This window comes from Tupaia chinensis, unplaced genomic scaffold (genome assembly GCF_000334495.1).
Source record: "Tupaia chinensis unplaced genomic scaffold, TupChi_1.0 Scaffold000404_1, whole genome shotgun sequence".
Taxonomy (NCBI): Eukaryota; Metazoa; Chordata; class Mammalia; order Scandentia; family Tupaiidae; genus Tupaia; species Tupaia belangeri.
The window spans coordinates 2,256,486-2,271,510 of record NW_006159906.1 but is presented as its reverse complement, the minus strand read 5'-3'; positions in this window follow the sequence as shown (position 1 = coordinate 2,271,510).

Genomic DNA, 15,025 nt, shown 5'->3' with positions numbered 1-15,025 from the left:
CTATTGGCATGCCTTGTATTTTCTCTTGTCTGATCACATTGGCTAGAATATCCAGTACTATATTGAATAGGAGCGGAGAGAGTGGGCAGCCTTGTCTTGTACCAGTTTTTAGTGGAAAAGCTTGAGTGTAATGTTAGCCGTAGGTTTTCCACTGAGTATAGTGTTAGCTGTAGGTTTTCCATTGAGTATAATGTTAGCCATAGGTTTTTCATAAATGGCTTTTAGCCTGCTGAGAAACAGTACTTCTATGCCAATTTTACTGAGTCTTGATCATAAACGCATGTTGTATTTTGTCAAATGCTTTTTCTGCATTGATTGATCATATGGTTTTTATCTTTCTTTCTGTTAATATGGTGTATTACATTTATGATTTAGCATATGTTGAACCACCTTGCATCCCTGGAATAAAACCTACCTGATCGTGATGAATAACTTTTTTTATATGGTGTTGAATGCAGTTAGCAAGTATCTTGTTGAGAATTTTTGCATCTACGTTCATCTATACTCAGGGATATAGGTCTGTCGTTTTCCTTTTTTGATGTATCCTTATCTGTTTTGGGAATGAGGCTTATGGAGACTTCATAGAATGAATTTGGAAGATTTCCCTTCTTTGGGATCTCTAGGAACAGTATGAGTAGAATGAGGGCTACCTCTTTAAAAGTTTTGTAAAATTCACCAGTGAAGCCATCGGGGCCTGGAGTTTCCATTGTTGGGAGGTTATTCATTACTGATTCACTCTCAGTTTTTGTAATATGTCTATTCAGGCTTTCTATGTCTTGCTGAGTCAATCTTGGTAGATTATATGTGTTCAGGAATTTATCCATCTCATCTAGGTTTTCTTTTCTGTTGGCATAGACTCGCTCATAGTATCCTCTAATGATGTTTTGTATTTCTGTTATGTCTATCATGTTGTCTGATTTGTTGTGAATTTGATTTATCTGGTCCCTTTCTCTCTCCTTCTTAATTAGTCTGGCTAATGGTATGTCAATCTTGTTTATCTTTTCAAAGAACCAGTTTTGCTTTCATTTATTTTCTGTATAGTTCACTTATTTTCTATTTCATTTACTTTTGCTCAAATCTTTATTATTTCTTTTCTCCCAGAGTTTTTTGGATTTTTTTGCTGTTGCTTTTCCAATTCTCTGAGGCATGATGTTAGATGATCCATTTGCCTTCTTTCCATCATCTTCTTATGTGCACTAATTGCTATAAACTTCCCTCTTATGACTGCTTTTGTAGTGTTCCAAAGATTATAGAAACTCGTGTCCTCATTGTCATTGGCTTCCATGAATCTTTGCATTTCAGTCTTAATTTCTTCAGTAGTTGCATAGTCATCCAGAATAGGCTATTTAGTTTCCATGTATTTGAGTATTTTTGAGAATTTCTCTTGAAAGTAAAGTCAAGCTTTGAATCTGTAGAGGCTTGCTTTGTGCCCTATCATGTGGTCAATCTTCAAAAAGGTTCCATGTGGGGGTGAGAAAAAAGCATATCTAGTGGTTTTCAGGTGAAAAGTTTTATAGATATCTGTTAAGTCCATTTGCTTTACGGTATCATTTAGATACTTTACCTCTTTACTTATTTGTCTAGATGATCTACCCAGAGGAGATAATGGGGTGTTGAGGAATACAACAATTAGTGTGTCGCAGTCTCTCTATCCTTTTAGATCTAACAGTCTTTCCTTCACATATCTGGGTGCTCCTGTGTTAGATGCATAGATACTTATTAATGCTATATCTTCTTGATGGATTAACCCTTTTACTACAATATAGTGCCCTTCTTTGTCTCTCTGAACAGTTTTTGTTTTAAAGCCTATCTTGTCAGAAATAAATACTGCTATTCCAGCTTTTTGTTGTTTTTGTTCCCATTTGCATAGAATACCTTTTTACAACCCTTCACTTTTTGTCTGTGTCTTTATCCATGAGATGCATTTCTTGTAGGCAACAGATAGAGGGTTTCTTGTTTCCTATCCATTCAGCCAGTCTGTGTCTCTTGATAGGAGAATTTAATCCATTAACATTCAATGTTATTATCGATATTTCCAGACTTGTCCTTCCCTTCAAGTTGGCCATTGTCTTGCATTCCCTTATTTCTGGCTGTTCGTTCTTAGTTTTCCTGGAACAGGACTCTCTTCAGAGTTTCTTGAAGGGCTGATCTGGTGTCGGCAAATTCTTTCAGGTTTTGTTTGTCTGAGAAGATTTTAATCTTTTTTTCCCATATGAAGGATAATCTTGCTGAATATAATAGTCTTGGTTGAAATTGTTTCTCTCTCTCTTTTTTGGAGAGGTTTTTGTTATAGGTTGTGTGCACTTGCCAGAAAGACAAGAGACAGAAAGCGAGAAATCACCCCCCTGGGGGAATGGCCACGCCGCAATCTCTTCTCCTCATTCTCCTCTTGGGATCTTGGGAACGTGCGCACAAGTTCCTGACGTGACTTTAAGCCACCAGATCTGGAACTCAAATTGCAGTCGACTACATGGGAGTCCAGGAACACAGCCATTACACCAACAACTGATCCCAAAACTGTTTCTCTCTTAACATTTTCAATATGTCTTCCCATTCTTTCCTCGTCTGCATTGTTTCTGTAGAAAGGTCCAGAGTTAGCCTGATGGGATGACCTTTATAAGTCACTTCTCGTTTCTCTCTTGCCAATTTTAGTATCTTGTCTTTATCTGTGGGCTTGGCCAGTCTCGCTAAGATGTGCCTTGGGAAAGATCCTCTTGGGCTGATTCTATTCAGAGTCCTTTGTATATTTTGGGTCTGGATGTATGAGTGCTTCTCTAGACTTGGGAAATTTTCTTCCAAAATTTCATGGAATAGATTTTCCATGCTATTATTAGTTTCTTCACCTTCTGGGGTACCAACTATTCAGATGTTTGGACATTTAGTGGAATCTAATATTTCTCGTATATTGTCCTCATGCTTTTTTGTTATTTTCTCTATCTTTTTGGTATTTTTTTCCTAGGTCAGAGGTTTTGTCATCTATGTCACATATTCAATCTTCAGCATGGTCTAATCGACTTTTAATACTTTCAAGAGAGTTTTTGATTTCCTGTATTATAGACTTCATCTCTGATAGTTCCATCTGATTCTTTCTTAAGAGTGTCCATTTCTTCTTTTATATCGTGGAAGGACTTCCTAATCTCCTGTAGCTCGCTGTCTCATTTCTGTTTCAATTTATGGAACTTTGTCACCATAAATGTTCTAAATTCTTTTTCTGACATTTTGGTAACATCTGTTTTTTCAAGAGATGGAGGGGAGTTATTGTGTTCTTTTGATGGAGACATATTTCCTGATTTATTCAGACCTGAAGCTCTTCTACTTCTAGCCATGGGGAGAGGTGTTCACTTTTAGATACCTTTTTTGGAGAATGTTTCTTTGACTGGGAACAAGTGTGCTTCTCTTTTGCTGTGGACTGATTGTGACGAAGTCTCTCTTCTGCTGTGTTTTACAATGTGGTCTGCACAGGAAGAGTCTTCTATTCAGGAATCTGAAGAACAGTCTTTTCTTTTTTGCAAGTAGTTAAGTAAAAGGGAGGACCCCAGGGAGACTCACAATACCAGGGTATTTGAAAATTGTGATTCTAGGCCTATCTAGTTCCTCGTGGTGCATGGAGGATTAGTAGGAGATGACGATATAAGACAAAAGAGAAGATAATATGAAAGAGAATAAAGAAAAGATTTTGCCAGGGGTCTGGAGATGGAAATGGGCTCTTCTGAAGAGCTGGGGTTGTCCTTGATGACAGAGAGAGATGGTCACTGGGGTTGGAGCAGCCAAAGCTGAGCTGGGGCAGGAAGGGCCCTGCCTCAGTGTCCCTTAGGCCAGGGGTCTGGAGATGGAAATAGGCCACACAAGGCAGGCTTTAAGCTTCTATGGCCAGGACCTGAATTATGGTTTGCCATATGGTATCCAGCTCCCCTAACCACTGTACTACAGGGCCAGCCCCAATTAGGTTTGAAGAGAACAGCAAGTCATCTCCCATAAAAGAGATAGAAAAATAATTTAAAAGATCAATCTAGGGGGACCAGCAGTTAGCGTAATGGCTATGTCGCTGAACTCCCATGTAGTAGACCATGGTCCGAATCCCAGACCTGGTGGCTTAAACTCATGTTGGGTGCGTGTGCATGCGTGCCCAAGATTCCAAGAGGGGAATGGAGGAGGAGGGATTGCAGTGTGGCCATCCTCCCTGGGGGGTGATTTCTCACTTTCTGTCTCTCTGTCTCTCTCTGCCTTTCTGGCGAGCACACACACCCTATAACAAAAACCCACCCCCCCCTCAAAAAAAAAGAGATCAATCTAGGTTATCCAATATATGAATAAAAGAAATTTTGAAGAGAACAGGGTAAATCAGGAATAAATTATAAAAAAGACATTCAAGAAAAATATTCATAACTGAAGGCTACATGTATAGGTGAAAATCCCCAGCGAAGGTACCACAGTGAATAAAACACACCCATGCTAATGGCTACTCTGCATCATTTTCAAGTCATATTCAAAAGACCAAGAATCAGAATAGCATCACCTTCTCAGCAGATATACCGTAAGCTAATAAATGATAGGGAATTGAGTTCTGATGTTTGAGAAAAATTATTAATTGTGAATTCTATGTCTAGCCAAATGATCAATTATACATAGGCTTGATTAGAGGCATTTTAACTATAAAGGACACAAGTAATTTGGTTCCTACCCAACCGTCCTCAAGATACTTATAAACCATACCACAAATATAATAAACAAAAGTGAATAACCAAAGTAAGAAAGAAGAGAGAGACGGGTGACTGGAAACAGGAGTTTTAACAGGAGAATGGTGAAGAAAATCTTAGTTGCCAGATAAAAACAAGAAAATGGAGAACATCAAGATGCAAACAGATAAACAACAAATTAAAATAAGGAATTATTTGACATGTCTAGTTTTGTGAAAATAGTACTAAAAGGTCTCTGAATATATGCAATTATTTGAAAGATATTGTATCTACACATTGATAGACAACTGTCCTCAGTGGAGGGAGAGGGAGGGAGAGGGAGGGAGAGGGAGAGAGAGAAAGGGAGAAATATGGGTCCATCAAGTAGCACAGAGGTCACTAGATCCCACATGACCAACTATGCAGCTTGAGTTCTGGACCTAGAGGCTTGAGAAACACACCAGATGCATGTGTATGCCCAAAATCCCAACAGGAGAATGGAGGAGAAGGGACTTCAGTGTGGCCATTCCCACTGGGAGAGATTTCTTACCCTCTCTCTCATCTAAAACAGTTGTATAGCAGATGCCCTGCCTAATGTGGTCATATCCCATGTCTGGTTAAATCAACACAGTGTTTATATCTCTTCGTGTTTATAGAGCTATCACTCGACACAGAACTAAATGTTTTTGTTTTTGTTTTTGCTACAGGACACTTAAGCTCACTGAACAGAGACAGAGAGAGAGGCAAAGTGAGAAATCACTCCCCAGGGAAGAAGGTCATGCTGCAATTCCTTCTCCTCCAGTTTCCTCTTAGGATTTTGGGCATGTATGTACATGCACCCAGCATATTTCTCAAGTCACCAGGTCCAGGATTTGAACAGGCAGTTAGTCATGTGGGATCCAGTGTCTTAACCATGCCACCTGCTGGTCCAAAATAAAATGCTTTTAACACAAGAAAATACATAATGAAAGACTATTAAAATTAAAAATTATTATAATAGCTAACTTTTTTTTCATATGACAATACCAAATGCCAGGATACAGAATAACTAGGACTCACACACTACTAGGTAAAATAAAAAATAGATAGAGTAAAAGTTATTCTTTTTTTTTTTTTTTTGGAGACTTTTTTTGCTATAGGGCGCATGCGCTCACCAGACAGACAGAGAGAGACATAGAGACAGAAAGTGAGAAATCACCCCCCATGGGGGATGGCCATGCCACAATCCCTTTTCCTCCATTCTCCTCTCGGGATCTTGGGCACGCACACACATGCGCCCGGCGTGAGTTTAAGCCACCGGGTCCAGGACTCAAACCGCGGTCAACTACGTGGGAGTCTAGCAACATAGCCATTACGTTAACTGCTGGTCCCTAGAGTAAAAGTTATTCTAAGACAGCTTGGTAGTTTCTTATAAAGACAAACACAGTAACCATATGGCCAGTCAATCCTAGTCCTTTGTTATTACCCCAAAGAAATGAAAATGTACAAAAATGCACAAAAATTTTCACACGAATGTTCATAGGAGCTTTATTTGTAACAACCAAGAATGGAAACAACCTAAATGTTCTTCAACAGGTGAACAGATAAACTATTACATATCTGCACGATGGAATAAATGAGAACAAATTAGTAATGTACGTAACAACACAGATGAATCTCTAAGGCATTTGCAAACAGAAAGAAGCAAATCTCAAAAGGTTGCTTACTTTATGATTCCTTTTTTGACATTCCAGGAAAAGCAAAACCAAAGCAATGGAGACAAGATCAACAGTTGCCAGGGATCAAGGGAGGGGAAGTTTGACTATAAAGGAGCAACATACAGGAGATTACTTTTTTTCATGTTTATGTATTATTTTCTTCTATGGGAGAGAGACAAAGAGAAAAAGAGACAGAAAATGGCATCACTGTATTTATTCAAGGTGCACACCCACACCCTCAGTAGATTCTTGCTGCAGTCCATCCCCAGCTTTGGACTGCTGGGATAATAATCAGGCATGTGCATGTCCAGAGTGCTCAGAGAAGCCTTGGGATTTGAACTGAGGATCTTTTCCATGTTAGTTCAATTGCATTACTGCTGCACAAACCTCTGGCTCTAGAGTTTCTTTTCAGATGGTGGAACTGTTCTGATTGTTCTGATTGTGGTGGTAGTTACAAGAATCTGTACATGTGTTGGGAACCAGCAGTTAGCATAATAGCTATGTCGCTGGACTCCCACGTAGTCGACTATGGTTCGCGTCCTGGACCCGGTGGCTTAAAACTCACGCCGGGGGGTGATTTCTTGCTTTCTGTCTCTCTGTCTCTGTCTGTCTGGCCTGTGCACGCGCCCTATAGCAAAAACCTCTCCAAAAAAAAAAAAAAAGAAAGAAAGAAAGAAAAACAAAAAAGAATCTGTACATGTGTTAAAACTCATAGACCTATAAACCCAAAAAAGGTCAACAGGCAAATTTTTAAAAGTAATTTTTAAATTAATTAAAATTAATTCATGCGTCTTGAGTGTGTGTGGCAATGAAAAGACAATACTAGATAATGAAACTTAAAATCAGGAATTGATTATCTCTTCCCTAATGACCTGGAATTCACAGACCAATCTGATGGCCAATCAATATCTAAAGTATTGGCTTGGACAGGAGCCTCCTGAAAGTTGTCTCCCCTGAAACATACACCACACTAAGTGCACGCTATAGACAGAACTGTTTCTTTTATCCTTTAAAGCTCACAAGTAGAAGAGGCAGCTTGTGTTAGAATTACTTTTTTAAAAAAGATTATCATAGTTAGATTTTGTTTATTTTACTTTCTTTTTCTTTTTTTTAACATTTAATCATTGTATGTCTTTACATCATACAATGTGGGTTCTCAAAGTATAAATGTGAAAAAACTCACAGATATTGCTGTTCACAATAACTTTCCATTCTTCTGTCTGTTAAATGTTTTTTTCCTGAGCTCCTCCCTCCCACCTCAACTGCCCACCCTCTCCTATACAGTCTCTAATATCTACACTTGCTATCTTTGCTATTGTATCTTGCAATCTTTCAATTTCTTCCAAAAGGTGCAAACATTTAGTATATATTGAGCAGGGACATCCAAAATCTGTTTTTCAATCTGGCTTGATTCACTTAGTATTCAGTCTTTGCGGGAAGCCATGCTCCAGCCAGAGTGGGTGCACAGGAAGGCGACACGGGTGAACAAAGTCAGGCTAAGACCTCAATGCCCCTTAGCATGTTCTCAGCTGGCTACAGCCAGAGTAAACTCAGGACTGCAGCCCTGATGGCCAGGAGTCATGCGTATTTATTATAGAAGGAGTTTTACAGGGCTAGGGTGGGTGAGGGGAAGTAAGTGAAAGATTTTACTCCAAAAGGTAAAGCATTCAAAGTATAGGAACAATAATCATAAGACATGACGTCTGTTTTGTTTGGGTATAAACAATCATAATTCTTAGAACGAGGAAGTCTATTTTTCGGGTGCATTCTCTTCTTAGATCTTGATTACCGGGAAGGGAGTTTGGATGAGAGGGCTCCCAGGAATCTTAGTAACCTCAGTCCCAGACCAGCTTGATCACTTTAGTCCCAGATTGGTTTGAGAACTTGAGCCCCAGGTCAGCTTTTGAAAACTTCAGCCTCAGGCTAGGGTGGCAGCAATTACAAGGGCCTAGAAATAAATCCTGTCTGGTTTAGTTAAGACAAGGTTAGTATAGGGAACCAGCAGTTGGCGTAATGGCTATGTTGCTGGACTCCCACGTAGTCGATCGCAGTTTGCATACCAGACCCGGTGGCTTATAACTCAGGCCAGGCACGTGTGCATGCGTGCCCAGGATCCTGAGAGGAGAGTGGAGGAGAAGGGATTGCGGCGTGACCATCCCCCTGGTGGGTGATTTCTCGCTTTCTGTCTCTATGTCTCTGTCTGTCTGGCAAGCGCATGCGCCCTATAGTGAAAACCTCTCAAAAAAAAAAAAAAAAAAAAGACAAGGTTAGTATATACTAAAGTGGAATACCTAAGTTATCTCTGAGGTAATCCCCAGCTAAGAGGGTGAGTCTAACGTCTACATGGGAAAGGAATGTGGTCTTGTGAGCAGCTTAATGACTGACCTAAAGGTTACTGTGTACTTGGGACTCTCTACGTGCTGCTCTATACAATGGCTGTGGCTTGGGGAATGGCAATCTTCATTTGTCCTGAGATTGAAGGTGGCTTATGGTCTTTGGGGTAACAGCACCTCATGGATGAGTCCCTGAGCCCCTCCCAGCTACTGAGATTGTTTTGCCAGTTTAGTAGCTTTAACCTAAACCTTCCTAATGCTTATTTATGTAATCCCCAGTAGGAGAAGTGAATGTAGCATTCTTTATTGATATTTTCCAGGAGGGTGGGGTGAGTCTAATGGGAGTAGTTCCCATTTGCAGCCGCCGCCTTAGTGGATCCGCATTTCTTCAGGTTTATTATAAAAGTTATAATAAGGCAGGGGGTGCCTTTATGGGGTACTGGGGTACGGCAATAGGGCCCATGGCAGAGAAATTGAGTGCAGGCCAATACAGCAACACAATGGAGGATCAGAACTCGAAAAACTGTTGACCTTGCAAACAGTTCTCCTCAGCCGAGTCCTTGCTCTTAGGCATGAGGGGCAGTTCTTTTACACTCAGCTTGTGTTAACTGCATGGTCCCAGCAAGTCTTCATATTCTTCTACTTTGTATCAAATAACAAAACCTTATTATTTTTTATGGCTGGGTAGTATTCCACAGTGTATATGTGCCAAATTTTTCATTACAGTTACCATAACAATAAAATGCTGAACAGTAAGGGATTGGGTCTGTCTGGTTGGTACTTCCACCAGCCAGCCAGGCCCTCTGCAGGTTCCAGGGCCAGAGAGGGGGGAACAAGGTTGTGAAGCTTCTTCCACAAACTCAGGCAAGGAACTGTGCAGCTCCCAGAAAAAGAATTAGGGCTGTTTGGCTGGTCCCTTTATATGCTGGCCAGGTCTTCTGTGGGTCCCAGAGCCAGAGAAAAACAGGGTGGCCAGGCCCAAGGGAGCATGTGATATGGGACTTTACCTACTACTTTATAATCTGCCATCTCTAGTCACAGCTCAGTCACATCAAAACTAGAAAATTTTGGAAACAGGAGGGAAACTTGTATGGAGCTAAAGTATGCAACAGAGAAATGCACAAATGTACAGCAGCAGAAGCCTACCCCAAATAAGTAGGAAGAAGTGAGTCCCTCCCTAGATGCCTAGAAAACAAAGCAGAGAGCCTCAAGAAATAGGAGAAAATAAGGAAGTATATCTCCCTCAAGAGAATACAGCAACTCCTCACTAACAATGGGGAAAACACACACACACACACACACACACACACACGCAAGAAATCACAGGAGTGACAGAAATAGAATTCAGAATACTCACAAAACAAAACTCAATAAGATACAAGAGAAGATGGACAACCAACTCCAGGAGATTAGATCATTCCATGACATGAAGAAGGAATTCCATAAAGAGATAGAGACCCTAAAAAATCAAACAGAATCAAACAGAACTTCTGGAGGTGAAGACTATAATACAAGAAATCAAAATCACTCTTGAAAGCATCAATAGCACATCAGACCACACAGAAGAAACAATTTCTGATCTGGAAGACAAAGTCTCTGACTTAATCATAAACATGAATAAGAATTTTAGAAAATGAGGATAATATACAGAAAATATTAGACACCATTAAACACCCAAATATCCATAAAATGGGAATTCCAGAAGGTGGAGAAGCTGGTAAAGGCATAGAAAACTTCGTTCATAAAATATTACCTGAAAACTTCTGAAATCTAGAGAAACAGTAACGACATACAAATGCAGGAAGCACAAAGAATTCCAAGAAGAATAAACATAAGGTAATCTTCTGCTTGGCATATCATAATTAGATTGGTAAAAATCAAAGACAAAGATTCCAAAAATGGCAAGAGAGAAGCATCAAATTGTATATAAAGGCTATTCTATCAGCCTAACATCAGATCGCTCAACTGAAACAATGCAGGCAAGGAAAGAACAGGAAGATATATTCAAAACTCTAAAAGAAAAATAATTTAAACCAAGAATACTATACCCAGCAATATTACTCTTTAGGGCTCTCAAGCAGAGTTGATCTCCAGCTTTAGGCTCCTGCCCAGTCAGGGAATCTGAGGCAGGGCTGAACATCAGCCCTAGTCCCAGACCCAGCTTCCAACCTCAGAGCTCTGCCTCATTTCAGCCAGAAAGGTCAGAGCAGCGCTCATCTCTCAAGCTGAGTCCATCTCCATCTGCAGCCCCCTGCCCAGTCAGGGAACCTGAGGCGGGGCTGAACATCAGCCCAGCCCCAACCCCAGCTACCAACCTCAGAGTCCCTCCTCCTCTCAGTCAGAAAGAAGGACTAGACAGGTCTAGAACTATAGTTTTCAGATATCTTAGCATCATGAGGCTCTCAGGGATCCTTGCTCAGCACTGAGCCACTAGCACAAAAGGACAAACTACTCTTGGGAAACATGAATAGAAAACTCCTCCCATTGCTAACCACAGCAGAAGAAAGACTTTGACACAGAAGCAATTTACAGCCAAAGGGAAGCAAACTAGCTCCCAGTTGCAAAGACATTCTCCAAAGAGTTATCCAAAAGTGCATATATCATCAAATGGCTAGAAGTCACAGAAGAGCCTCAAGTATGAAAACAAACAAACAAACAAACAAACAAACAAAAACAAGAAACACATCTCCATTGAAGGGACATAGTAACTCTCCTCCATATCTTGAAAAAGCAGAAGTTACCAAAATATGAGAGAAAGAATTCAGAACATTCATGATGACAAAACTATGAGATGGAACAGAAAAGAGACAATGAACTCCAGGAGATGAGGAAGTCCTTCCACGATTTGAAACAAGAAATAAATGGACACCGTAAGAAAGAATGAAATGGAACTGTTAGAGAGGAAGTCTGTAATACAGGAAATAAAAATGTCTCTCAAAAAGTGTTAAAAGCCAATTAGACCATGCTGAAGATTGAATCTCAGATGGAGAAGACAAAATCTCTGACCTAGAGAAAATTTAAAAAAAAAATGAGGATAATATATGAGAAATACTTGATTCCATTAAACATCCAAACATCTGGACAATTGGTATCATGGAAGGTGAAGAAACTAAGAAGGGCATTGAAAAATCTATTCCATGAAATCTTGGAAGAAAACTTTCCAAGTCTAGAGAAGCGGTCAAACAACCAGACCCAAGACATATACACAGGACCCCAAAAAGAATCAGCCCAAGAAGATCCTCTCCACTGCATATCACAGCCAGACTAAAAACCACAGATAAAGATGAGATACTAAAACTGGCAAGAGAGAAATGTCAAGTAACTTACAAAGGTTATCCCATCAAGCTAACACCAGACCTGTCAACGGAAACAATGCAAGCAAGGAAAGAATGGGAAAATATACTGAGAGTATTAAGAAAGAAACAATTTCAACCAAGATTATTATACCTGGCAAGATTATCCTTCGCATGGGAGAAAAAGATAAAAATCTTCTCAGACAAACAAAACCTGAAAGATTAAATTATCCAATCAAGAGACACAGATTGGCTGATTGGATTTTTAAAAAAGAAACCCTCAATCTGTTGCCTACAAGAAACACATCTCATGGATAAAGCCAAACATAGACCAAAAGTGAAGGGCTAGAAAAGACATTCCATACAAATGGAAATCAAAAAGAGCTAGAATCATGATACTGATTTCAGATAAAATAGGCTTTAAAACAAAAACAGTAAGAAGAGATTAAGAAGGGCATTATAGGGAACCAGCAGTTAGTGTAATGGCTATGTCGCTGGACTCCCACGTAGTTGACCACGGTTTGCGTCTGGGACCCGGTGGCTTAAAACTCACGCCAGGCGTGTGTGCGTGCGTGCCCAAAATCCCGAGAGGAGAATGGAGGAGAAGGGATTGCGGCGTAACCATCCCCCCTGGGGGGTGATTTCTCACTTTCTGTCTCTATGTCTCTCTCTCTGTCTGTCCGGCGAGCGCACGCGCCCTATAGCGAAAACCTCTCCGAATAAAAAAAAAAAAAGAGAAGGGCATTATATAGCAGTAAAAGGGCTAATTCATCAAGAAGATATAACACTTATAAATATCTATACCCCCAACTAAGGAGCAACCAAATATGTGAAGGAAAGATTGTTAGATCTAAAAGGAGAGATAGACTGAAACACACCCCGCCTATCTCCTTTGGATAGATCATCTAGACAAAAAATAAAGAGATACAAGATCTAAATGATATCGTATATCAATGGACTTAACAAACATCTAAGGAAACTTTCACCCAAAAACCATGAAATATACTTTTCTCTCACTCCCACAGGAAAACTTTTCAAAGACTGCCCACATGATAGGACACAAAACAGGTGTTTACAGATTCAAAGGCATAGAAACTATATCCAGCATCTCCTCCAACCATGATGGAATTAAACTTGATATGAATTTCTGGAAAACCCCTCAAAAATATACAAATACAAGGGACCAGCAGTTAGCGAAATGGCTATGTAGCTGGACTCCCATGTAGTCAACCACGGTTTGCATCCTGGACCCAGTAGCTTAAAACTCATGCCGGGCGCGTGTGCGTGCGTACCCAAGATCCCGAGAGCAGAATGGAGGAGAAGGGATTGCAGCATGGCCATCCCCCCCTGGGGGATGATTTCTCGCTTTCTGTCTCTCTGTATCTCTCTGTCTGTCGGGCGAGCACATGCATCCAATAGGAAAAACCTCTCAAAAAAAAATACACAAATACATGGAAACTAAATAACCTATTCTTGAATGGCTTCATAACTACTGAAGAAATTAAATCTAAAATAAAAATATTCATGGAAACCAATGATAATGAGTACATACATTTTCATAATCTATGGGACACAACAAAAGCAGTCCTATGGGGAGTTCATACCAATTAGTGCACACAAGAAAAAGATGGAAAGTTGGCAAGTGGATAACCTAACATCATGCCTCAGAGCATTGAAAAAGCAACAACAAAAAAATCCCAAAAAGTCAGGAGAAAAGAAATAATAAAGATACGAATGGAAATAAATGAAACAGAAAATAAACAAACTATACAGAAAATAAATGAAAGCAAAAGCTGGTTCTTGGAAAAGATAAACAAAATCAACACACCACTAGCTAGACTAATTAAGGAGAAGAGAGAAAGAGACCAGATAAATCAAATTTGCAATGAAGCAGGCATTATAACAACAGACATAATAGAAATGCAAAACATCATTAGAGGATACTATGAGTGATTACACACCAACAAACAAGAAAACCTGGATGAGATGGATATATTCCTGGATACATAAAATCTACTGAGATTTGAGTCAGCAGGACACAGAAAACCTGAAAAAGCCCATAACAAACAATGAGATTGAGTCAGTGATAAATAACTTTCCAACAAAGAAAAGCCCTGGTCTTGATGGCTTCACCTCTGAATTCTACAAAACTTTTAAAGAAGGGTTTACCCCCATTCTACTCAAGTTATTTCTGAAGATCCAAAAGGATAGAACACTCTCAAATTGATTCTGTGAAGTCTCCATCACCTTTATCCTTAAAACAGACAAGGACAGGACAAGGAAGGAAAACTATAGGCACCAATATCTCTAGTGAGTGTAGATACAAACGTTCTCAACAAGATACAATCAGGTATGCTTTATTCCAGGAATGCAAGGATGATTCAATATATGCAAAACCATAAAAGTAATACACTTTCTCTTTTTAACAGAAGGAAAGATAAAAACCATATGGTCTTATCAATTGATGCAGAAAAAGCATTTGATAAACTACAACATCCCTTCATGATCAAGACTCTTAGCAAAATTGGCACGGAAGAGTCATTCCTCAACGCAATAAAAGCTATCTATGAAAAACCCATAGCTAACATCATTCTAAATGTGGAAAAACTGAAAGTTTTTCCACCAAAACTGGTAGAAGACAAGGATGACCACTTTCTCCACTCCTTTTCAATACAGTACTGGAAGTCTTCACCAATGCAATCAGAAAAGAGAATAAAATAAAAGGCATTCAGATAGGAAGAGAAGAGGTAAAATTATCTCTATTTGCGGATGTCATGATAGAAGATCCAATGATATCAACAAATAAAATTCCTGGAAGTAATAAATGAATAAAGTTACAGGATACAAAATCAACACGCAAAACTCTGTATTATTTCTATAAATGAACAGCAAGAAGACTGAGACAGAACTGAAGTAAGTAATTCCATTTACCATAGCCACAAAAAGTATAAGATACCTAGAAATAAATATAACCAAAGAAGTCAAAGACCTCCACAAGGAAAACTATGAGAAGCTATTAAAAAAAA